The following is a 24,114-nucleotide window of genomic DNA, read 5'->3' on the forward strand; positions in this document are numbered from 1 at the left end:
CTGGGAGCTGTTAAGGAGTTTTAGATGGAAGAAAATTCCCCAACTTGGATATGGGGTCCACACTTTGAGCCCCTTGAAGGGAGTAAAGAAGAGCCACGAATTCACCCCCTGAAAGTTGGGATGGGGTATTCTTCAGCTGGTTCTATTTCCTGCCTCACTTGTGGACACCTGACCCAATTATTAGGTCATGCATGGGGCCCTTTTGAGGCTTCTGCTTGCTTAGGGAATCAAACTCTCCACTGTACCTCTGGGTTAATATCACCCACCAGTGACTGGGTGAATTAATAAATCATTTAATCAATGGAAAATAAGGTGACACAAAAAGATCGGAAAAAAATAGGGAGTCTTTGGAAAGGAAGAAGTGCAAATGAGAAATAGAAGAAAGATAAAAGACCAGGAGGGAGACAGAGATGCCTCCTTCCTTCTGGGATGCACTCCTGTCCCTGGAAGGGATGTCTGTTCAGGGTGTTGGTCTACTGGGGCTCTGATGCCAGACAGGTATCCCCAGTCCATATGCTGTCTGCCCTCTCAAGAAACCTCTGCAGCAAATGTTCTCTAAGTCTTTAAGCCTTTCCAATCCATGAAAGGAAATTTGCAGCTAAATAAGTGGACCCATTTCTTCCCCTTCTCATTTCCTTACTTCAAGAACCACAACCAGTCAGCCACATGCTGGTAAAACTGACCAAACAGGATACAGCCACTGACCAAAGGCCTCTCTGAGCACTGGGTATTTCTGTTTCCTTCAAGCAATTTGTGCGTGTGTGTGTGTTTGAGAGAGAGAGAGACTGCTTTCTTCTCTATGCCCAGCCTCTTCCCCGCCTACCTGACTCATTCGGAAATAGTGCTTGCCACTACAACTCATTACTAGGGAAGTTCCTGCAGAAATGCAAACTCCACTTTGTTAGGTGATTTATCCAATGCTCAATCAGGCAGCAGGCTTATTAGAAAGAAATGCTTCCGATGACCAAGTTCATAAATTTTACCAATTGTTTTTGATATATCCATGTGAGTCCTTTGTGGGTTAGTAACTCTTTCTATGCATTTTTGTAACTTTTTTCGCCCCCCCCCCCCCCAAATCAGGCCTCCTTGCTTTTCTTTATGAAAACCATGTCAGCCATAAAGCCCTGATGTGCAACCTACAAAAATAAACAGATTTAGATAACCCCCATACTGTGTAAGTACCAGAGCAGCAGCAACCTAGTTAGTAGTCCTCAAAAGTCACAAATATACTCACAATAACAGACCCTAATTACATCTGATGAAGGAAATAGGAAAAATTGTGATGTTCAAGTGCTTACTATGTGCCAAGTACTGTGTGGAATACTGAGGTAGATACCATAGAAGCAGATCAGACTCAGTCCCTGTCCCACAAGAGACTAGAAGTATAAGCATATTATCAATCAATGGTATTTACTGAGTATGTACTGTGTGCAGAGCACTGTACTAAGCACTTGGGAGAGTAAAATACTATAAAGTTAGTTGATACGTTCCTTGCCCATAATGTGCTGAGTCTAGAGGATAAGATTTATATATTATACTTAATCTAATATTTGTATTGGAGTATATTAGAGAAGCAGCATTGTGTATTGGAAAAAACATGGGTGTGGGAGTCAGAGGACCTGGGTTTTTAACCCAGTTCTGCCACTTGCCTTCTGTGTGACCTTGGACAAGTCACTTAACTACTCTGTGCCTCCGTTTCTTCTACTGTAAAATGGGGTTTCAATACCTGAACTCCCTCCTACTTAGCCTGAGAGCCCCATGGGGAACAAGAACTTTGTTCAACCTGAAAAACTTCTACCCACCCCACCACTTGGAGCAGTGCTTGACACATAGTAAACACTGAACAAATACCATTAAAAGAAATATAAGGGGAAGGAAGAACAAGTATTTAATCTCAGTTTTACAGATGAGAAACCTGGTGCACAAAAGTAAAGTGACTTGCTCAGGGTCACATAGCAAGCAAGTGGTTGAGCCAGAATTAGACGTCAGGTCCTCTGACTCCCAGACCTGTGCTGTTTTTACTAAGACACACTGCTCTTATCCAATGTGGTGGGAGAAGTTTGTCATTGAGATTCCACTGGACCAAGGTGGTCTGGGAATTCCCCTTTCCATTCTTTTCCTTACAGTGGTGCATTAGAGCTAGAATCATTGGTCAACACCATAATATTTTCTCTTCCCACCAAAAACTCTTGGTCCTACTCTTTAGACTCCAGTCAATCTTTTCCTATCTAGCACAGTGCTGCACACAGTAAGTGCTCAATAACTATCATTGATTGGGACACAGGGAGAGAGATGAGTAAAGAGGAGAACTTAATAGATAAGATATCAATCAATCATTGATAGTTATCAAGCACTTACTTTATACAGAACACTGTATGAAGCCCTTGGGAGAGTACAGTTGATAAACACAATGCCTGCCACTAAGGAACTTACAGACTAACGATCCCCCCGGCTCTTTTATAGAGTCACAAAGTTCTCACAGTGATCCTTGATCCACTTCTGCAAGTTCTCTCGGAAAGAGTTCGGCAAACCAGCGCCTAAAACCTCAACCAAGATTTCCTTCCGATGTTTTAACAAGGATCAACTTGAGAAACCGAAGATAGACCCAAAGATTTCCTTCAGCATTGAAGGATCAGCCAAAACAAGGGAACCAGTGAAGGTAATTAGAAAGACCTGAGGGCCTTCCAAGTTCTTGGATTGACTCAACATCCACATTCTCTCTTCTACCTTCAAAGGCTTGGAACATTTTCCTTGCCACACTAAAGGCTTTAGGGATGGTGGAAAAAGGACAGTGTTGAATTTCCCTAATTTGAGTGATACTAAAATGACCTGTAGATTCCTGAAAATTAGGTCACCCCTTTGGAACCACTCGTAAAATACCCAGAGGGGTTTGGTCACCACTGACATCTGGAGTTTGGCAATGTGGGGCATCTGGGAACTTAGGGGGTAGCATCTGCTTGTTTCATGACGCCACCGAGGCAGGTGCTAATGATGTGCAAGGAAACAAATTCCTATCCTCCCTGAGCTAATGGAATTTTCTATTCTTTGGAAGAAATGCAACCTAATCCCTACCTGGCCAGGAATAAGAAAGAGCAAAGAAATGAGCCATCCAGTCCCATAGGAAATAATGTGGCCTAGTAGAAAGAACGTGGGCTTGGAAATCAGAGGATCTGGGTTCTGATCTTCCCTCCAGCACTTGTCTGTTGTGTGATTTTTGGCAAGTCACTTAACTTTTCTGCACCTCAGTTCACCTTTAAAATGGGGATTAAAATCCTCCTCCCTCCAAATAAGTCCCATATGGAAGAGGGACTATGTCCAACCTGATTATCTCTAGACTGGTTGTTCACTGTGGGCAGGAATCACGTCTACCAACTCTGTTGTATTGTACTCTCCCAATCACTTAGCACAGTGCTCTGTACACAGAAAGCACTCAAATACCACTGACGGATTGTTCTTCCTCTTAGTAGAGAGCTCAGTACGCTGCCCAGCACATAGTAAATACTTTACAAGTACCAAAACAAAATAACAAATAAGTGCCCAGGGTGCCATGCTTGCTCTATCCCTGGGGAGGTTTGTATAGACAGGAAATTTAGTTCAGTTGCCTTAACTATTGTTTCTTTGGTTATTCATCAGTTTCAGAAAACAGCTTCTAAAATATTGCTTCCGTCACCTGGTTCCCATGTAAATCACTCCAAGGTTTAGAAGGGGAAAAAGTGAAATCCTTTCTGTTGTTCCAGCACTTCTTTTTTTTTCTCTTGGTTTCCAAATTAGCAAACTGATTTTGTTTCTCTTTCCCCAAAAGTCTGGAAACAAAGGAAGCAGTTCCTGCTTGCAGTTGCATGCATCAACAAATGACATGGAAAAATGTTTTTTTTCCTGACCACTCTCCCCATTCTGTCAGTCACCTCCAGTCTCCCCATAATATATGGACATCAATTCACTTCCCTGCACCAACAAGATGCCTTGCCTTGATTTTGTCTTTTTGCTGTTTGGAAATATTTTTTTCATCCAGAGGAACTTGCTCCCTGAAACTCTGAAGGAGAGAAAGAGAGGAATTATTTGTTTTTAGCAAAAATCCCCAAAATTTTAGAGCAATAGAAGGAGGATTGTTATTTCCAAGACAGTGAAATTCCCAGTTTTCTCTCTAGAAAGTAAGGCCTGATGTCTTGAGTGTTTGGTTACATAAGAAGATTGGAACAAGGCATGTCCTGAGCTGGAATTTAAAGGTGTATGGGCCTCTGGATTTTAATTATGAAACTTTTATTTCCCAGAAGGAATGGAATGAAATAAAAACATTCCCTTCTTGTTTTCAAAATGTGAGGTCAAGATGACATTTTAATAATGAAAGCAGTAGCCTGTAGGGGCGTTATGTGACTAAAAATAATAATAATGATGGTATTTGTTAAGCACTTACTATGTGCCATGCACTTTTCTAAGCACTGGGGTAGATAAAAGGTAATCAAGTTGTCCCACGTGGGTCTCACAGTCTTAATCCCCATTTTACACATGAGGTAACTGAGGCACAGAGAAGTGAAGTGACTTGCCCCAAGTCACATAGCAGACAAGTGGCGGAGCTGGGATTAGAATTTACGACCTCTAACTCCCAAGCCCATGGTCTTTCCACTATGCCGTGCTTCTCTGGATTGTAAGCTAGTTGTGGGCAGGGAATATGTCTGTTTATTGTTTTATTGTACTCTGTGCTCTGCACACAGTGAGTGCTCAATAATTACAATTGACTGACCTGACCTGGAAGAAATAAGCAGGCAAAACCAAGTTGAAACTCAAAAGGACAAAGAGGAACTGCCCCTTGCTGGCTTCTAGCAACACACCAAGAGTATCACAGCAACTGAACAGATAGCATCCAGGGAGCAATTTCCAACTTCTTCATTTTCATTAATCCACATTTGGGTATGCCTAGGAGGGACATAAGAATAATAATAATAATAATTATGTTATTTATTGTTTACCACAAAATAATCAGATTAGACAGGAGTCCTAATCTTGGAGAGGGAGCAGGAATTTTTACCCCCATTTTATAAATGAGGAAACTGATGTGCAGAGAAGGGACTTGCCCAAGTTCACATGGCAGGCAAATGGCAGAACTGGGCCTAGAGCCTTGGATCTCCTCATTCCCAGACCTGTGCACTTTCCATCCTATTGTACTCTCCCAAGTACTTAGCACAGTGCTCTGCACACAGTAAGGGCTCAGTATGAATGATTGATTTATGGGTTACACTGCTTCTCTCCACATTCAAGGGACATGGAATTGAAAAGTTTTCCACAGGAAAATTCTATTTTAAAGGGGGTTTAAAGTCTGTACAAGATTTTTTTGTAATGGCTAGGAGAGAAGGAGATTCTTTTCTTGAAATCCTAATTCAGACGGTGAATGAAAACACGAGCCGGCTTAAATAACCCTGCATATTTCGTCTTGGGTACCTCTCCATTCAAAACATTCCTTTATTTGCTCCTGCCAGCAGGCTCTGGAATTCATGTTATAGATACTGCAGGCAAGAGTTCATTAACCAGATGAAAAGACTTCAGATGCAGAAAGAAATGATGAGCCAGGCTTCTCAGGAGAGAAGTGGAAGAACTTTGAAAGCTAGAGTGACAGCTCCTTTCATTCATCCAATGCAAACTATCACTGTCACCACAATACGGTTCCTTCATATCCAAAATTTCCTAGTCCAGACGCAGCTCCTGCCTTCCCCATCACTTAACTTTTTCAGTATCCCTTCTTACCATTTGCTCCTTCATGACTAGTTGAGTTAGGGACTGGGGGTGGTATAGTGAAAAGCAGCCAAAATAGGTCAAAATGTCTATGATGAGACAAATAATAATTGTGGTATTCAGTGCTATGTTCCAAGCCCTGTATCAAATGAGGGGGTAGATAAAAGATTACCCAGTTGGACAGAGTCCCTATCCCATGTGGGACTCACAGTCTAAGTGGAAAGGAGAATAGGCTGTAGAATTCATATGGAATTCAGGGCTTCGAAAACTAGCCAAGGTTTCCCAGTCCATGTGACCCTGAAGTTTGGATTTCAAATTGATCCCCAGGAAATATTTGTAAATGAGAATCACCTGAAAGGGAGTCTATCACTTAGGTGCATAGAGGACATGAGAGTGTGTTACATTTCTCTCCGCAGAGCCTTGAGAACTGGCCTCTGCAATCCCATGAACAGGCAATTCCTGGACTTTAACTTCAGTGAGATTTACGTGAGTTCAAGAGCCAAGAGATCAGATTCTGTGGTTCCTTTTCCTCTCCTCTGGCAATAGCTGCCAGAGGATGCTTTCTAGGTCACTGAGACATAATCCTGACAAATAGTCTTCATTATTCACTGACAAGGATGGTTATTTCAGCAGATCTTACTTTCTCAGAGAGGCCAGGCAAGAAAGAATCTGAAAGGCAGGGCCCATCTCCCCATTTAACCTCATGTCTCTATGTAGGGGGGGAAAAAAGTCCTGGCACAGGATGAAGCAGTGTGAATGGGTGTGGGTGGCCATGAGTTAATGCACAAGCTAGTGCCCCACAGTAAAATGTTTCATGAAAATGTGTTTTCACTGTATTCAGCTGAACTGAGAGGAGTTATTCACTCTGCTGAGGGGAGCGTTCTTGCCAAAATGCTTCCCGTCAAATTGACACTCAAAGCACTTGGGACTGTTATGTAACCTTTCCAATGGCTGATGGTGGGACCAACCCATACTCCCCGAAACCTGTGCTCCATCGCAGCTGGCCCCCACAGATCTTAAAATGCAGCTCTCTACCCCTAACCTCCCAGCTCCTGGGGATTGCCGGAGACATGGGAAAACTCACAGGAGCCTGCAGGGCTGGCTCAAGACATTCTCCCTCATCTCCCATTGGTTGAACAGATGGAAAGGGAGGGCTGGTTTTCTGAATCTCCCTCAAGGGTTCTGAGATTTCTGGTTCACCCCCAAGAGCCAGAAGGGTAGAGTTAGGGGACATCCCTAACTCCCCCCAAGGAGATGTTAGGGAAATGATCTTTCTACTAAGCAGTGTGGTTGATGGAAAGAGCAAGACCCTGGGAGTCCCAAGACACTAGCTGCTCCTAGCCAGCTGGGTGACCTTGGATAAGTCCCTTAACCTTGCATTCATCTATTCAATCCTATTTATCGAGCACTTACTGTGTGCAGAGCACTGCACTAAGCACTTGGAAGACTTTCCATGCCTGTTACCTCATCTGTAAAATGGGGAAAAGATACCTACTCGCCCTACTTTTAAAACGGTGAACTAAATATGGGACAGGATTCGTCTAATCTGATCATTTTGTATCTACCCTAGTTGGCATAGGGCTTTCCCCCCTTAGAAAGTGCTTAATACATATATGATCATTAATCTTTATTGTCCATGTTGGCAGGGATGTGCAGGGAGAGCTGAGAGTTCATTATCTCCATAACCTATGGTACTATTTGACAAATACGAAGTAGGTAGTTAAGCTTCTGTGTTGAGCAAGGTATCATTGCTTAAATTCAAATTTCACATGCTCTACTTGGCACCTGTTGAACGGGAGACCCAAGAAAATTTGCTGCGCTTTTATATTCTTAATTTATTTGACTTTTTGGTTCTCTAGTGAAATGGAAGCCAGACTGCCTAGGCTTAAAATGATTCACAGTCAGGGAGATAAATTAAGATATGATTGCATGACATCTCACGCTGACCTCAGCAGCCATGCCTTCCCCTGCCCTCTCTAAAGAGTATGTGAACTTTCTAATTTGTAGCAAAATCTGCTCCCTTGCTACCCAACTCTATCCTCCTTCTGCTCCTTAGAAGGAGAGCTAGTAGGGTTCCATAGATAAAGGCCTGATGAATTGGCCTAGCACATAACTTACTTGCAAAATGTGTCTCTCCACACAGCTACACGCCTCATTCTTGCTAGGCTCAAACTACTCCCACCAGCAAGCAGACCTCCCGGAGAGAGAAAATAGAATGATCTCCAGATTTCAGAGGGCTTCCAGTAAGGCACCAGCCTGAAGGCAAAGAATTCCCACCCACACTACCTTGAAAGCAGTTCTGACCCTATGCATTTTCACCCATTATTCTCCACTGATAAATATGAGTGATTGTGAAAAAGCCATTAGTATCCAAACAGAGGGTAGCTAAAGAATCCAGTGAGTTAGCTCTCATTGCACAAACTCAAATGGCTTTCTCTTTCTAGGCCAGCCAGAAAGATTCCTCATGTTAGAGATAACACACAAATATGGAGATGACATTTTGCCATTCTAGAACTCTTCTAAAGGCAACATTGGATGGGCCAGTTCCTTCAATTCTTTTCCTAGCACCTTACTTTTGACAACCAAGTAGGCAAATCACCTCTCTGAGGTAGAGATGATGATCCATTAAACTGTGTTTTGGAGGTATCTTAATAATGTTGGTATTTGTTAAGCGCTTACTATGTGCCGAGCACTGTTCTAAGCGCTGGGGTAGACATAGGGGAATCAGGTTGTCCCACGTGGGGCTCACAGTCTTAATCCCCATTTTACAGATGAGGGATCTGAGGCACAGAGAAGTTAAGTGACTTGCCCACAGTCACACAGCCGACAAGTGGCAGAGCTGGGATTCGAACTCATGAGGCCTGACTCCAAAGCCCATGCTCTTTCCACTGAGCCACGCTGCTTCTCATATGTATCTTATATGTCATATTGTAGAAATCGCCTTCCAAGTTCAGGTGGTGGCCTGGGACTTCACAGACATAGTAGACTTACAGACATAGGCATGTCTCTCATTATCATTATTAATAATACATAGTAGTGATTAAGTGCTTACTCTGTGCTAAGCATTGTACTAAGCATTTGGGAGAATACAAAAATTAGAAGACATATCCCTCCCCACAAGGAGCTTAAAACATAATCAGGTCTGGCATAGTTCCTGTCCCACGGGGAGCTCCCAGTCTTAGTAGAAGGCAGAACAGCTATTAAATCCCTATTTTACAGATGAGGAAACTGAGGAACAGGGAAATTAAGTGACTTGAGCCTAGCTACTCAGCTGAGAATTGACAGAGTTGGGATTAGACCCCAGGTCCTCCCAGGCCTGTGTTCTTTCTCTTAGATCTAGGAGCTTCCCTCCCAAAAACTACCTCTTCCAGTCAATCAATTGTATTTATTGAGCACTTACTGTGTGCAGAACATAGCAGAGCTAGACATTTTCCCTGCCCACAATCTAGATACTTTCTCTCTTGGCATACTGGGCTTCTGTTGAACAGATTAAATGGACTTCCTTACATAGGATCTGGGCTCGCATCGTCTGTCTAACTGACATCCTGGCTCCCACCCATCCCACCCTCCTTCTTGGCATTCAAGGGTACCCCAACCATGCAGCCATGTCTCCACTGTAGCTACTCCCATTAGCATGGCTGCCGTCAGCATTGCGGCTGGCACAAGGCAAGGGCAAGACAGATCAATTTACAGTATTAATAGGAATGCAAATCATAAAGGCTGATCCAAAGTATAGCTACTTACATCACACCTCCCTCTCTTTTACAAGCTCGAGGCAATTTACAGTCATTACTCCAATTAAATCCTGGAGGGGTAGCCAGGATTATTACTTTAATTTGCCGGTCAGGAAGGAAAGCATAGGAAAGTTTTCCATTTCCTTTGAGGTCGGCATTGCCCAGCACAAAGCTGAGGAAAAGCCTTTCAACTTCCAGAGGGGCCTAACTTAAACCAGAGAAGCAAAGCCGTTGGAGATGCTGGCCCAGTATGTGATACGTGCTACTTGCCAAAATAACTCAAACAGAAATAATACCTTGAATTTGTTTAGCTCTTTATCTTTCCAAAGCACTTTCACATCAATTATCTCATTTTTTCCTCACAATATCTCTGTGAAGTTCTTCTTTTTAATGCTATTAAGCACATACTGTGTGTCAGGCAATGTTCTAAGCACTAGGATAGTTACAAGATATTCAGTTTGGATACAGTCCCTGTTCCACATGGGGCTCACAGTCTTAATCCCCATGTTGCAGAAGAGGTAACTGAGACACAGAGAAATGAAGTGGCATACCCAAGGACACACAGCAAACAAGTAGCAGATTCAGAATTAGAACCCAGATCCTTCTGACTCCCAGGTCTGTGTTCTTAATCCAGTAGGCCATGATGCTTCTCATAATTTGGGTGAGGCAAGCATTATTAAGTGTAATTCATATATTTTGAAAGGATTGAATAAGTAAAGACTGTTTGCATGACAGATATGAGGGCCATGTTCACCAGCAGTGTAAAAAGCGAATGAAGGAATAGCTGTGCCTGCTACTGCAAAGGGCACCGGGGTAATCTGCCCTTTGGCCTCAAGTTCCACCTCTAAAACTACTAGCCATTATACAGCATATCCCTACCAGCCCCAGTGGGCCAGCTTGAGAGAGATTGGATGCTCAACCCAAACCAAGACCACCTCTGATTCTTCCAACTCAAGCACTTGTCCAGTTAATGATAGGATACCCTCTCTCCACACCCCTAATGAGAAGCCCTATGCTAGTAGGTGACTCACCACATCGGATGATCAAATGCTGATGAGGCAGTAGCAGCACAACATGACTGGGTGGGTGAGAAGCCCTATTTTCAGACACACTATCCAAAACCATCCAGTAGCCAACAGGATGGTACCATCACCAATGACAACTTCCCTCTTACTTCATCTGTGAGCCCCATGTGGGACAGGGGCTGTGTCCAAGCTGATTAACTGGTATCTACCCCAGTGATTAGATCAGTGCTTGGCACATAGTAAGCGCTTAACAATTACTATTATTATTGTTACTGTTATCATGATTTTATTCCAAAAGGACACCTATATATGCCCATGTATATACATGTAGCATAATATATGCATAAATAATATACAAATGCCTATTTATATGTTTTGCAATGTATATGATATGCAAATAATGCTTAGTTTATAAAGCAGGAAACTGAGGCCCAGAGAGGTGAAGGAATTTGCCTAAAGTCACACAGCAGTGCAGCAGCAGAAGTAGGACTAAAATCTAGGTCTGCTGACTCTTCTACCTATGTTCTCTTTGCTACATTCACAAATGCTGTGTCAAAGAGACAAAGAATAATGATTCAGGGAAAAAAGGAAATTCTCATTTTTCTTCATGACATGCCATTTTTTCTGCAATGAGTTAATTTTCTTCTGATTTGCCATTTTCCAGGTTCATTTCACATCAGAACCTAGTACAGATAGAGAAAAGGTTTCGGTTCTGGAGTCCAATGATCTGTTTTTGGCTTTAACCCTGGCTCAGGGAGACCAAATTTCTCACACCCCAAGGCAAGATCCTGGGGTTGGGGCCTTCAAAGGGTGGGACCAAAAGGATGGGGCAGGCCAAGAAGGAGTGAAGGGGAGAAGCAGAGAGGAGGCAAGCATATGGAATTCATCACCACAGGAAGTTGTGCAGTCAGGGTGTATCAGATTCAAGAAGGATTTTGATTTTCAAAAGTAAATGAGAGGCCCCAAATTGATCACAAGAGGAAAGGTTAGTGATGGAAAAGAGAAAATTTAGGGGTGTTCAGTGGCACAATCCTAAATATTAAGGATGGCAGCCATCCCATGGATCCTCCAAGCATTCTGTGGCCACAGTTGGAGATTCACTCCTGGGATGGATGGATCATTAGTTTGACCCTGTATGGCATGCAAGCCCAGTGTGGGCAGGGCTTGTCTCTCTTTATTGCTGAATTGTTCTTTCCAAGCACTTAGTACAGTGTTCTGCACATAGTAAGCACTCAATAAATATGATTGAATGAATTGCTTGTGCTCTTATTTGCTTAATGAAAGAGAAAAGAGAGAGAAGTGGAAAGGAAGAGAATGGAATAGTGGAAAGGAAGATAATGGAGTGATGGAAGGAAAGGAGAGGGAGAGGGTAAAGAGAAGGAATAGAGAAATAGGAAAAAGTAAGGAGAGAGGGAAAAGAAAGAAACCAGGGAGAAGAAAGGGAAAAATGAGGGAGAAGAGAAGGGAGGACTAATTGATTTCTTCTCTGCATCCCCTGCTGCTACCGCCACTACTATCAAACAATCAATAATATTTATTAAGCACTTGCTCTGGGCAGAGCACAGTACTAAGCACGTAGGAGAGTACAATGTAACAGCAGCGTGACTCAGTGGAAATAGCACGAGCTTTGGAGTCAAAGGTCGTGGGTTCTAATCTTGACTCTGCCACTTGTCTGCTGTGTGACTTTGGGCAAGTCACTTAACTTCTTTGTGCCTCAGTTACCTCATTTGTAAAATGGGGATTAAGCCTGTGGGACCACCCAATTACCTTGTATCTCCCCCAGATCCTAGAACAGTGCTTGGCACAAAATAAGTGCTTAATAAATACCATCGTTATTATTATTGGGAAGCAGCGTGGCTCAGTGGAAAGAGCACGGGCTTGGGAGTCAGAGGTCATGGGTTCAAATCCCAGCTCTGCCACTTGTCAGCTGTGTGACTGTGGGTAAGTCACTTCACTTCTCAGTGCCTCAGTTACCTCCTCTGTAAAATGGGGATTAAGACTGTGAGCCTCATGTGGGACAATCTGATTACCCTGTATCTACTCCAGCGCTTAGAACAGTGCTCTGCACATAGTAAGCACTTAACAAATACCAACATTATCATTAACATAGTTGGTAAATGCATTCCCCGCTCACAAGGAGCTTACAGCTTACACCACCATCCTCTGCCATTCTTCCAGCCACTGGAAGTTCTAACACTGTTATGCCAGGGCCAAGTGTCGGCACTGTCCCTGTCACCCACTGGAGCTGAGTAGCAGGTAGTGGTTAGAGGGCACAAAAGCTCAGCGACAACTCCAGTGGACTGGTCCTTCCAGGCCACTGGCAATAATTTCAACTGTCTCCATGACATATTTCTCACTGTCAGAAACTCCCATCAACAACCCAAGAGATTGGACAACTGTGATGGCAACCTTTGTGGCTGCTTCAGAAGAAGAGTTAGAGGAATAGTTTCCTCCCCCCTTCAGCTGCTGTGGCTGCCACCATCATCACTGCAACCCAAAGTGGGATCTTAATTCAGTTTTGGTACTTTTGAGTGACAGGAGAGATCTCTGGAAAATGTGAATGTCCCGCCTAGGGTGGGAATTCGGGTCCCCTTACACTGATTACCTGTGCGACCACTTGGACCGCAAAGTACATCATGATCCTGGGTCTCCAGTTCCCCTCAAAAATCCTTATAATGTCTTTGTCTGCAGAAAGATTCAATAGGATCTTATTCGTACAATATTTTGAATTCGTGGAGTAAGGCACAATCATGAAATTAACCCACCCTTCCATGTGCTGCTAAAATATATCAAATAGCCATTTTTAAAGAACCAAAATAAGCTCTGCCTTTTTTTCTCATATAGTCTGATGTGTTTTCCTGAAGAACTTTAATTCTGTGTTTAGATATAGGTATGCGTGCACATTTCTCTCACCCTAGTGATCAGAAGCAGGAGGGGGTGGAGTGGTGAGCAGCATATCAATCCATCAGTTGTGTGTATTGAGCATTTACTGTGTTCAAAGTACTGTACTAAGCAGTTGGGTGAGTACAATACAACAGAGTTGGTAGAAACGTTCCCTGCCCAGAAGGAGCTTACGTAGGAGGTCATATGCAAACATAGATTGGACAATGAACCTATTTTTCCAGACTCATGGATTATTGGGGGACCTAAATACGCAGCTGATATGGGATTGTTATGGAAGCAAAGTGACCTAGTGGAATGAGCATGGGCCTAAGAGTCAAGAGACCTGGGTTCTAATCCTGGCTCTGCTACTACTGACCTGCTGTGTGAACTTAGGCAAGTCACTTAACTTCTCTGTGCCTCATTTTCCTCATCTGTAAAATGGAGATTAAATACCTGTCCCCCCCTTAAACTGTGAACCCTAAGTGGGACCAGGACAGAGCCAGATGTGCATATATTTTATCTGTCCCAGACCTTAGTACAGTACTTTGCACATAATAAGCAAAAACAAACACCTCCCCAAAATATGCATTGCCCCACTTAGAACCAATCAACATCATGTGGAAGGAACAAAATCATCTTTCTTTAGTTTCCTTCCAACCACATGACCCTAGCATTTCATGTTCTCTGTTTGCGTCACTTGCTAGAGCTGTTCAATGGCCTGTGGTATGAATGAAAACAATTGAGATGTCACTTTCCAGACTGTTGATTAGCAAGACTCTCATGCTGAGAGGAAGGGAGGGACAGACAATAAAACCCAAAAGATTGTAAAACTAATGAGAAGCAAACAGGCAGTTTAATATTTTTAAGAATGATTTACATTTTAAAGGTAGCACCAACTCTGAAGAATCTCCAAGAGTCATCCATTTTCAGCCCCACGGTCCCAAAGCCAGTGCAGTCTGGAACAGTTTGATAACAGAAACTCTAGAGGTTGCCTGTCATCGGGTTACGTTAATACACTGAATGTGGTATAATCCATAGCATCTTTTGGCAGAATCAGAGACATTAAGCATGATTTATTGTTTCTGCAACATGCTCTTTTGTGTTTCCAAACTGCCTTGGGGAGCAATTTCTCACTGTGCCGACAGCTGGCTCAGGAGAGGAGAAGGAAAAGGAAAGAGGCAGGAAAAATGCAAATGGGAAAGTACATTGGTGCCTGCTTCGGAACCCTGGTCTGGAGCTGTTGCTGGCAGCGCTGGTCAGGAAGAAATCCATGAAGATGCCCCCAAGGGAAAACCTTGGAACCTAGTCCTGACCCCCGGGTTGCCCGAGCAGATGGGAAGAGTCCTGTTCCTTCCAAACATCCTGCTTCTCTGGCCTTGTAGCTTTGGGTTTCTTAACAGCATTTGTGAAAGTGTTTCCTGGAAGCCCAGGCTCTCACTGTTAACCATTCCAGCTTTTGCTGAGTCCCTCCTATAGGATTACTGGGTGGTTACAGGCCTGCAAATTAGGAGACCTGGGTTCTAATCCTATCTCCACCACTTGCCTGCTGTGAAATGTTGAGCAAGTCATTCTGTGCCTCAGTTTCCTCATTTGTAAAAATAGGGATAAGATATCATTTCTCCCCCCCCTTGGACTGTGAGCCCTTTGGGATTCTGGGATTGTGTCCAATCTGTTTATATAGTAGCTACCTGAAGGCTTAGCACAGTGTTTGTCACATAGTAAGTACTTAAATATTATTTTCACCCTATTATTTGCTTTGTGTATGGTATTTATTAAGCACTTACTATGTGCCAGGCACAGTACTAAGCACTGGGGTAAATACAGCTTCATCAGCTTGGACAAAGTCCATGTCCCACATGGGGCTCACATTCTTAATCCCCATTTTACAGATGAAGTAACTGAAGCATGGAGAAGTGAAGTGATTTGCCCAAGGTCACACAGCAGACAAGAGGCAGATCCGGGAGTAGAACCCATGACCTTCTGACTCCCAGACCCATGCTCTATCTACTATGCCATGATGCTTCTCAAAGGAATCCCTTTTGGCTAAAGAGGCAATGACCCCTTACTGCCTTTTTGTCTCTCCCAACAGAGAATAAGCTTCTATGCGCTGAGAACATCATCGCTTCTTTGTTTTACCCTTCCAAAATGCTTAGATACAATTAGTACAGCATTCTCCTTTCTTTAGTTTGCTAATGTGAAAGATGAAGTGGGACTGATAAGAAATATGTGTATTCTGAACTTTTTTTTCCATCTCGAGCTTGGGGGCAGATCATGTGATCACAGCAACCTCAAAGACTAAGGATCTTCTTGGACTTTTCAGAAACATGGATCCCATTTGTCTCATAATGTATTAATCTGTTTTAAGGAAAGGCAAAGTCTTTAATCATGAGATTTGCTTTGGGTTTTTCGGAGTCCCAGATGGTCTGGTCCTCTCTCCTGTTGATGGCAGCTAGGGAGCCATCGATAAGTCTTGGAGGAATGGAGTGATGTCCTCAGTATCCCTCTTTGAACCCATTTAAAAGAGGAAAATGTCTTCCACCCCCGTACTAGATCTCAGGGCAAGACCAAGGAAAAGCCAAAGGGTAAATAAATTCTTCCCCCATTCTCCAGCCTTCCAAGTGTGTCTTCACCCCCCTAGTCTTCAAAAACACTTCCTCTAAGATCGGTTGTCTCCCTCACTATTATTCTTTAGATAGTAGTTTGCAAAGTCCAAATCAGGAGCCATTCTTTCCCTCCTTCCTTCCAAACTTTAGTTTTTGCTTTCCTTGGGAAGAAAAAATGGCTCCTGTTATTTTCCTAAGAAAATTCCTTCATCACGCCTGTTGCCCAACTTCCAGAAAAAAAAAAGAAATCATTGGAATACCACAACCCAACTGTGCAGTAAGTATTTATCTTTAAAAGCCAACACCCCACAGACTGAATCCATTGCAAACCAAGCAAGAAATATTTCTCAACTCCATGTCTATCTCACCCTGCTCCTTAAAGCCAACTCTCCTTCCTAAGAAGCAAAGAATTTTCAGCAGGTGTAGGTCAGTGTCTCATAATTGCAGCTCCAACTGACCTAAGTTAGCACTCCAAAGGAGCCCTCCAGATTGGGAATTGAATATTACACTGTTGATCCAGATCCACAGCAAAACCTTTCTGTGATTGGTGAAGTTAAGGGACATTCCCCTATCCTCCACGGTCCAGACTGCTCTGTTCTCCCTTTCCTCCTCCTTAAACCGTATAACTGACGTGCATAAGGGCTAATTTTAGGCCATCTGCTCATCAGATAGTGGGCTGAAGCCAACTCCCGATCAGTCTGGGTCGTGGAGCGAGCCCCTGGGGGAGCGTCATAGAGGATGGAATCTCAAATGGAGGCAGGGTCAGTTACAGCCCAACAACTCAGAAAGGAAGGACTAAAAGGAGCCCTTCTTCTTCTCCGATGTAGGGGCGATGGGCAATCGCAGAATTCTAAGTTGGGTGGGGGGAAGGGAGGAGGTTTATTTGCCTTAATTTATCTTTCCTGTCAAAGATCAGGCATGACCCTCACCTACCTTGGGAATCCACATTTGTAGCCTCTGCCTGCCAGATTTTTGTGGGGCCAACTCTCAGCACTGCAACGCAGCAGTGATAACCCAAACTTTTCAACAGAGCCAGTGCAGGTCTTCAGGCCCCATCACACCATGGTAATGTCTGACCCTGACCTCTGTGCAGCCTCCACCATGGCTTAGTAGATAGACCACGGGTCTGGGAGTTAGAAGGACCTGGGTTCTAATCCTGGCTCCACCACATGTCTGCTCTATACTTGAAGCATTCACTTCACTTCTCTGGGCCTAAGTTACCTCATCTGTAAAAAATGGGAATTAAGAGTGCAAGCCCAATGTGGGACGGGGACTGGGTCCAACCTGATTAACTTATATTCTTGGCAGCAGTGTGACTGTGGGCAAGTCACTTAACTTCTCTGTGCCTGAGTTACCTCATCTGTAAAATGGGGGTTAACTGTGAGCCTCACGTGGGACAACCTGATTACCCTGTATCTACCCCACCGCTTAGAACAGTCCTCTGCACATAGTAAGCGCTTAACAAATACCAACATTATTATTCACCCCAGCGCTAAGAACAGTGCTTGCCACATAGTAAGTGCTTAACAAGTATCATAGTTATTATTATTAGCTCACTGTGGGCAGGGAATGTGTTTATTGTTATATTGTACTCTCCCAAGTGCTTAGTACTGTGCTCTGCACTCAGTAAGCGCTCAAAAAATATGACTGATTGAATTATTATTATTATGTCCCTGCAAAATATTCCAGCTCTGGTCAGGGCTCCTGCAGAGAAGCAACTTTGTTGCTGAGACAGAGGAAGCCCTTCAATTCAACCCCTCCCTGACTTTTCCGGCCCTTAAGAGCCTCACTACTTCCCCACGGGAACCCGGGCCGGACTGGGGTGGTCTGTGAGGCAGGGGTAAAGCGGAGCCCCTAGCAGCGCTGTTAGGATATCCTCGACCCCTCCTGCCCTCCCCTTCCTCTGGCCTTGCATTCAAATCCAGACCAAAAATACTGCAGGACTTTGATAAAGTGGGAAGACAAGTGAAAAGAGCAAAGAACTAACCTTGGGCTATTTAGCCTAAAGCACCGACGGCCATTATTGTGCATTTTTATCCAAAGAGGATTTCTCGATGTTGTCAGAGGGAGGGGGCTGTTCTACAAGTCTTAAGCCCACGTTTCACAGATGATGAAAATAAGGCCTATTAAAGTGAAGTGATTTACCTTTTACTCAGTAAACCAATCTCCAAGCCAGGTTTAAACTCCCAGTTCTGCCGTCTTAGTCTGTTGGGACCCGTGGTCCAACAATCAAACAATTCCTTTAGCATAGAGAAAGACTCCCTCAGATGAATCTATCCCTTCCTGTGCCAATCCCTCTGCTATGCATTATTATAGCATGTCATTGGAAAACAGCTAAAAATGTCCTATGAACTCATTAAGTCTGTCCCTCTGCCCCAGAGGCCCCACTCTCCAAGCCCTCCCAGGGTCGGCAAAAACAGTGATTGTTAGTGCTTGGCCTTCTTTGGTCATTCTTAGTGAAACTGACAGAGAGAACCAAGAAGGTGGACATTTTGCTGGATGTTTATCTGCAAAAAGCTGATGAACTTTATCTGATAAGCAGCATGGCCTAGTGGATAGAGCAGGGGCCTAGGAGTTAGGAGGACCTGGCTTCTAATCCCAGCTCCACCTCTTGTCTGCTGTGTGACCTTGGGCAAGTCACTTCACTTCTCTGTGCCTGAGTTACCTCACCTGTAAAATGGGATTAAGGCTGTGAGTCCTGTGTGGGACAATGGACTGTGTCCAACCTGACAAGCTTATATCTATCTCAGCACTGAGTACAGTGCCTGGCACATAGTAAGCACTTAACCAATACCATAATAAAGCTGCTCCTGGAGAAGGAAGTAAATTCCCAAGTGACAACTTTGGTGACAACAGAACAGCCTCATTTCTTAATTGGATAAATTCTTTCCTTCCCAACTGGAAAGATTTTGAGTACCTTCCCCTCAAAGTTTAATGCCCTGAAAACATTCAAATATGGAGGCATAAGATGGGTTTGCTGTAGCTACCCCTGGGTGGAATATGGTGACCACCTACTGATACGTAGAAAGACAGGATACGAAGATGGTCCTGTCCTATTGTCGTTTGAGGGCTCTGGGAATTGGTCTGTTGGTAGATGGATTGGCTCAGGTGCCGGGCTCAAGCCACATCTCATATATATGTTGGTATTTGTTAAGCGCTGGGGTACACACAAGGGAATCAGGTTGTCCCACGCGGGGCTCACAGTCTTAATCCCCATTTTACAGATGAGGTAACTGAGGCACCGAGAAGTTAAGTGACTCACAAGCAACCTTGCCCCCATTGTTCTATCTCAGCCAACAAGTCAATTGATGGTATTCATTGAGTGCTTACTGTGTGCAGAGCATTGAACTAAGCCCTTAGGAGAGTACAATACAACTGAGTTGATAGACACATCTCCTGCTCACAAGAAGCTTACAGTCGAGCGGCCAAAGGGTGAATGAAAGTATGAAAGGGGAGGGGAAAAAATCACATACCTAAGTTTTAGCAATTAGTAATATATCGCTGTCGGCAATTCGGTTGAAAAACACATTAATCTTAAAGGAACACGGCTGGCAGACAGGAGCCAAAAGGTTGAATCTAGGGCGGGGTGAATGGGAGACGTTTTTACATGCAATTGCTCAACAGGTCACAGAAACAGGATACTGATAACATCCTGCAAACTTCCTCTTCTGCTCTGGCATGGAGGGAAAAATTACGACCCTCAGGCATATAATGACCATTCAACCATTCACAAATCCACCTTCTAGGATTCTCGACGTCAGGGCAGACCGACGGCTCATTGCTTTTCTCTCATTATGAAGAAAGGAACTGAAAGCCAGGGAAACACGACTTCGAGGGAGGCAGCTCACACAACTATCAAAGGAATGAGGGGAGCTGTAATGGCTGGATCTGGGCAAGGCACTGTAAAGTGTACTTATTCAAATGCCATGCCGGAGCGTGACTTTCCTTTAGTGGGGATGCTGGAGAAAGGGACTCTCAGGAAATGCTAACTAAGGGAGTTGGCCATTTCCAGCAATGCAATCATGGGGTTTTGCTCTTTACAAATAAAATATTCCAAGTATCAAAGCCTCTTATCTGTCCTTCAGCTAAGTAATCCACAAGTGCCCTTATTCAGTATGTTTATATGATCCCTTTTACAAAATGTATTGATAATGACCCTAATGATTAAACAAGCGACAGACTTCCACCAACAGCACTTTTAGAGAGGCAATGAGCCTTAATTCTTAAAGAATTGGACTGGCAGCCAGGACTTAATTTCTCTCCCCAGGTTTTCTGCTTATTTGCTGAGAGATAGATTAACCTCTTGATGCCTTATCTATGGCCCCTACTTTAATAATAATAATGTTGGTATTTAAGTGCTTACTATGTGCCGAGCACTGTTCTAATCGCTGGGGCAGATACAGGGTAATCAGGTTGTCCCAAGTGAGGTTCACAGTTAATCCCCATTTTACAGATGAGGTAACTGAGGCACAGAGAAGTTAAGTGAGGGTTGCTACATCCCCTAGATAGGGATTATTATTGATTTTTATGGTACTTGTTAAGCACTTATTATGTGCCAGGCACTGTAATAAGCATTGGGGTAGATACAACCCAGTCAAGTTGCATACAGTTTATGCCATACATGGGGTTTACAGTCTTAATTCCCACTTTACAGATGAGGTAAATGAGGCACAGAGAAGTCAAGCAACTTGCCCAAGGTCACACAGAAATGACAGAGCCAGGATTAGAACCCAGGTACGTCTGACTCCCAGGACCACGCTTTATCCACTAGTCAGTGCTGCTTCTGGATTGTCTCATTTCTTTGCTTCTCTTTTTTTTTTTTCCCAGAAAGGTCTGTGAGGAGGAGATGCAGGTTTAGCCTTTAGTTTAGGAACAGAAACCTGTCTCTCCCCAGGAGCAGAGAGCGGGAAAAGCCAACCCCATCCACAGGGCCAAGTTCCAGAGCCAAAATGTGGCAGCATGAACCTGCTACTTCACTGGACTATTGTGAAAGCAAATTAAATATGAACTATAACATCTCTGAGCTGAATCCAATTGGTTCCCCACCTCTGCTGAGTGGGCTATTTTAATCCCTCATAAAACTGGGAGATTGTCTCTTCCCAATCAATTGTATTTATTGAGCAGTTACTGTGCGCAGAGCACTGTACTAAGCGCTTGCAAGACTATGACACAAAAATATAATAGACACATTACCCGCCCACAGTGAGCTTACAGGCTAGAAGGGAGCTGCAGACATTAATATGGTGAAGCAGCATGGCATAGTGAATAGTCGCAGGTCTGGGAGTCAGAAGGTCATGGCTTCTATTCCCGGTTCTGCCACTTGCCTGCTGTATGACCCTGAGCAAGTCATTTAACTTCTCTGTGCCTCAGTTACCTCTTCTGTAAAATGGGGATTGAGACTGTGAGCCTCACATGGGACAGGGACAGCACACCAACACACTTCTCCCACTGCTCTCTGTAGAGGATTGCTGCCTTCTGTTAGGACTGGGTTAGTGGCCTAGTGGCAAGAGCACAGGTTTGGGAGTCAGAGGACGTGGGTTCTAATCCCAGCTCTGCCACTTGTCTGCTGTGTGACCATGGGCAAGTCACTTAACTTCCTTGTGCCTCAGTTACCTCTTCTGTGAAATGGGGATTGAGACTGTGAACCCCACATGGGACAGGGACTCTGTCCAACTTGATTTGCTTGTATTCACCCCAGCTCTTAGTACAGTGTCTAGAACATACTAAGAGATTAACAAGCACAATTATTATTATTACCAATAATATAAATGAATCAATTATTGTTATACATTTGCATCCTGTGAAGCGGTGAGCAGGAGTGGTTGTGGAGCAGTGAGCAGGGGTGGTGATTAAAGGCAGCAAGATACGGTGATGCAGAAGGGAGTAGGTAAAGAGAAAATGAGGACTTAGGGAAGGCCTCAGAGGAAACTTGCCTTCAAAAAAGTTTTGAAGATGAAGAGAGTAGTTATAGAATACAAGAAGAGAGAGAGTTCCAGGACGGAGGCAGGACCTGGGTGAGAGATCAGCCACGAGGTAGACGAGATTGAGATACAGTAGTAGGTTGGTATTAGAGGAGCAAAGTGTGTGGGCTGTATTATAGTAGGAGAGTAGTGAGGTGAGGTAGGAGGGGGCAAGCTGATTGAGTGCTTTAAAGCTGATAAAGGTTTTTATTTGATGAGGTGGATGGGCAGCCACTGGACTTTCTTAAGGAGTAGGGAAACAGACTGAATATTTTTGTAGAAAAATGATCTGGGCAGCAGAATGAAGTATGGACTGGAGTGGGGAGAGATAGGAAGCAAGGAGATCAGAAAGGAGGCTGATACAGTAATCAAGACTGAATAGAAAAAGTACTTGGATTAATGTGTGTTACGTCCCAATAGACTCAATTAAGGACAAGGGTGTTCGTGACTTGGTTTTACCAATGGATGAAACCATGGCATTCAGTATCATGATGAGAAAACATGTATTAACATACAGAAAAACATTAAGAGTAAATAATCCTGTTTCTCTTAGGCCCTCAGCCCGGGGGCAATGAGGTCAGAAGGTCATGGGTTCTAATCCTGACTCTGCCACTTGTCTGCTGTTTGTCCTTGGGCAAGACACTTTTCTTCTCTGTGCCTCAGTTACCTCATCTGTAAAATGGGGATCGAGACTGAGACCCACCTGGGACAGGGACTTTTGTCCAACCCAATTTGCTTGTATCCACCCCAGGGCTTAGTTCAGTGCCTGGCACATAGTAAGTGCTTAACAAATTCCATAATTATTATTATTATTTTCTCTGACACTACTTAAGCCCTCAACCCAGGTACACTGAGAATTTCCTACCGTGGGATGATCCAGTCCCATTTGCTGTTCAGGTCCTTAGAGAGCAGCCAAGCACGAGCATCCCCTCAGAAAGTCCCCTCTCTGCCCAGGCTGTCTTGGTTGTCCTTTGGGATAACAGCGAGCAGCAGTGACTGGTGTTTCCCCCAGCCTTTTATACTGTACTTGTTGACCATTACATCGAGCTTCTTTTGTTTAATTGCCCTAATCTCTCAGATTCAATTCCTTTGTGTTCTGTTCTTAGAAGGTGCTTCACCTGGGGTCCCTGCTGGTGGGCTTTTCCAAAGAGCCTATCTTTCTGGCTGGTTGAGATTACGGTAAGCTAGATGCCGAAGGACATTAAGTTTTACAAGTTGGTAACGCAAGACGCCAATTGCAATCTTCAACGTGATAGCAGTTTGGATGGAAATGAAAGAGTGGATTTTAGCGATCCTGTGAAGGTTGAATGGACAGGATTTGGTTGATTACTTGGTTTGAATGAGAGAGAGGAGTCAAGGATAATGCCTAAATTATGGGCTCGAGAGACAGGAAGGATGGTGGTGCTATCTACAGTGATGGGAAAGTCGGGGGAGGGGAGCGTTGGTGGGAAGATAAGTTCTATTTTAGACATGGTAAATTTGAGGTGATGGCAGGACATCCAAGTAGAGATGTCTTGAAGTCAGGAGGAAATGCTCCACAGTGGTTCTCCATCCTGCCATGCCTGAGATTTATACGTATTCAAAAAAGGACATGGCCAGAGGTAAATAAAGCAAAGCCAGTGGCTGGGTATTTTCTCAGTTGTGTGGTAACTTTTCACACCTAATAATTGGCTGCTCCACTTTTAGAGAAGCCAGAACATCTATCTGGCCAACAACACTGAAAGCAGACTCATCTACTGTGTGCCCTAGGGCAAGTCACTGAACTTATCGGTGCCTTAGTTACCTCATCTGTAAAATGGGGTATAAGACTGTAGGCCCCCATGTGGGACATGAGCTGTGTCCAATCTGATTATTTTGTATCTATCCCAGATTTGTACAGTACCTGGCACATAGTAAGCACTTTACAAATACCATTAAAAAAAATCAGGTTCGAAGGGGAGTTTCTGGGAACAAATGGTTCTCCCAGTTCATGTTGTTGGCAGCAGAAACAAGACGGTCAGCGATGAGCAAGCAAGACACAGGGTCCGTGTTTGATCCGATTGCATTGAATCCACTTGTTTTGCATAGTGTTTGGCATGTAGTAAGTGCTTACTTACTACTATTATTATTACTTACTACTATTATTACTATTCTATTACTAGAATAGAGTACAGTGTGCAGTTGCCTGTGGTCACAGTTATCA

This window comes from Ornithorhynchus anatinus, chromosome 11, assembly GCF_004115215.2.
Source record: "Ornithorhynchus anatinus isolate Pmale09 chromosome 11, mOrnAna1.pri.v4, whole genome shotgun sequence".
In the NCBI taxonomy this organism is placed as follows: domain Eukaryota; kingdom Metazoa; phylum Chordata; class Mammalia; order Monotremata; family Ornithorhynchidae; genus Ornithorhynchus; species Ornithorhynchus anatinus.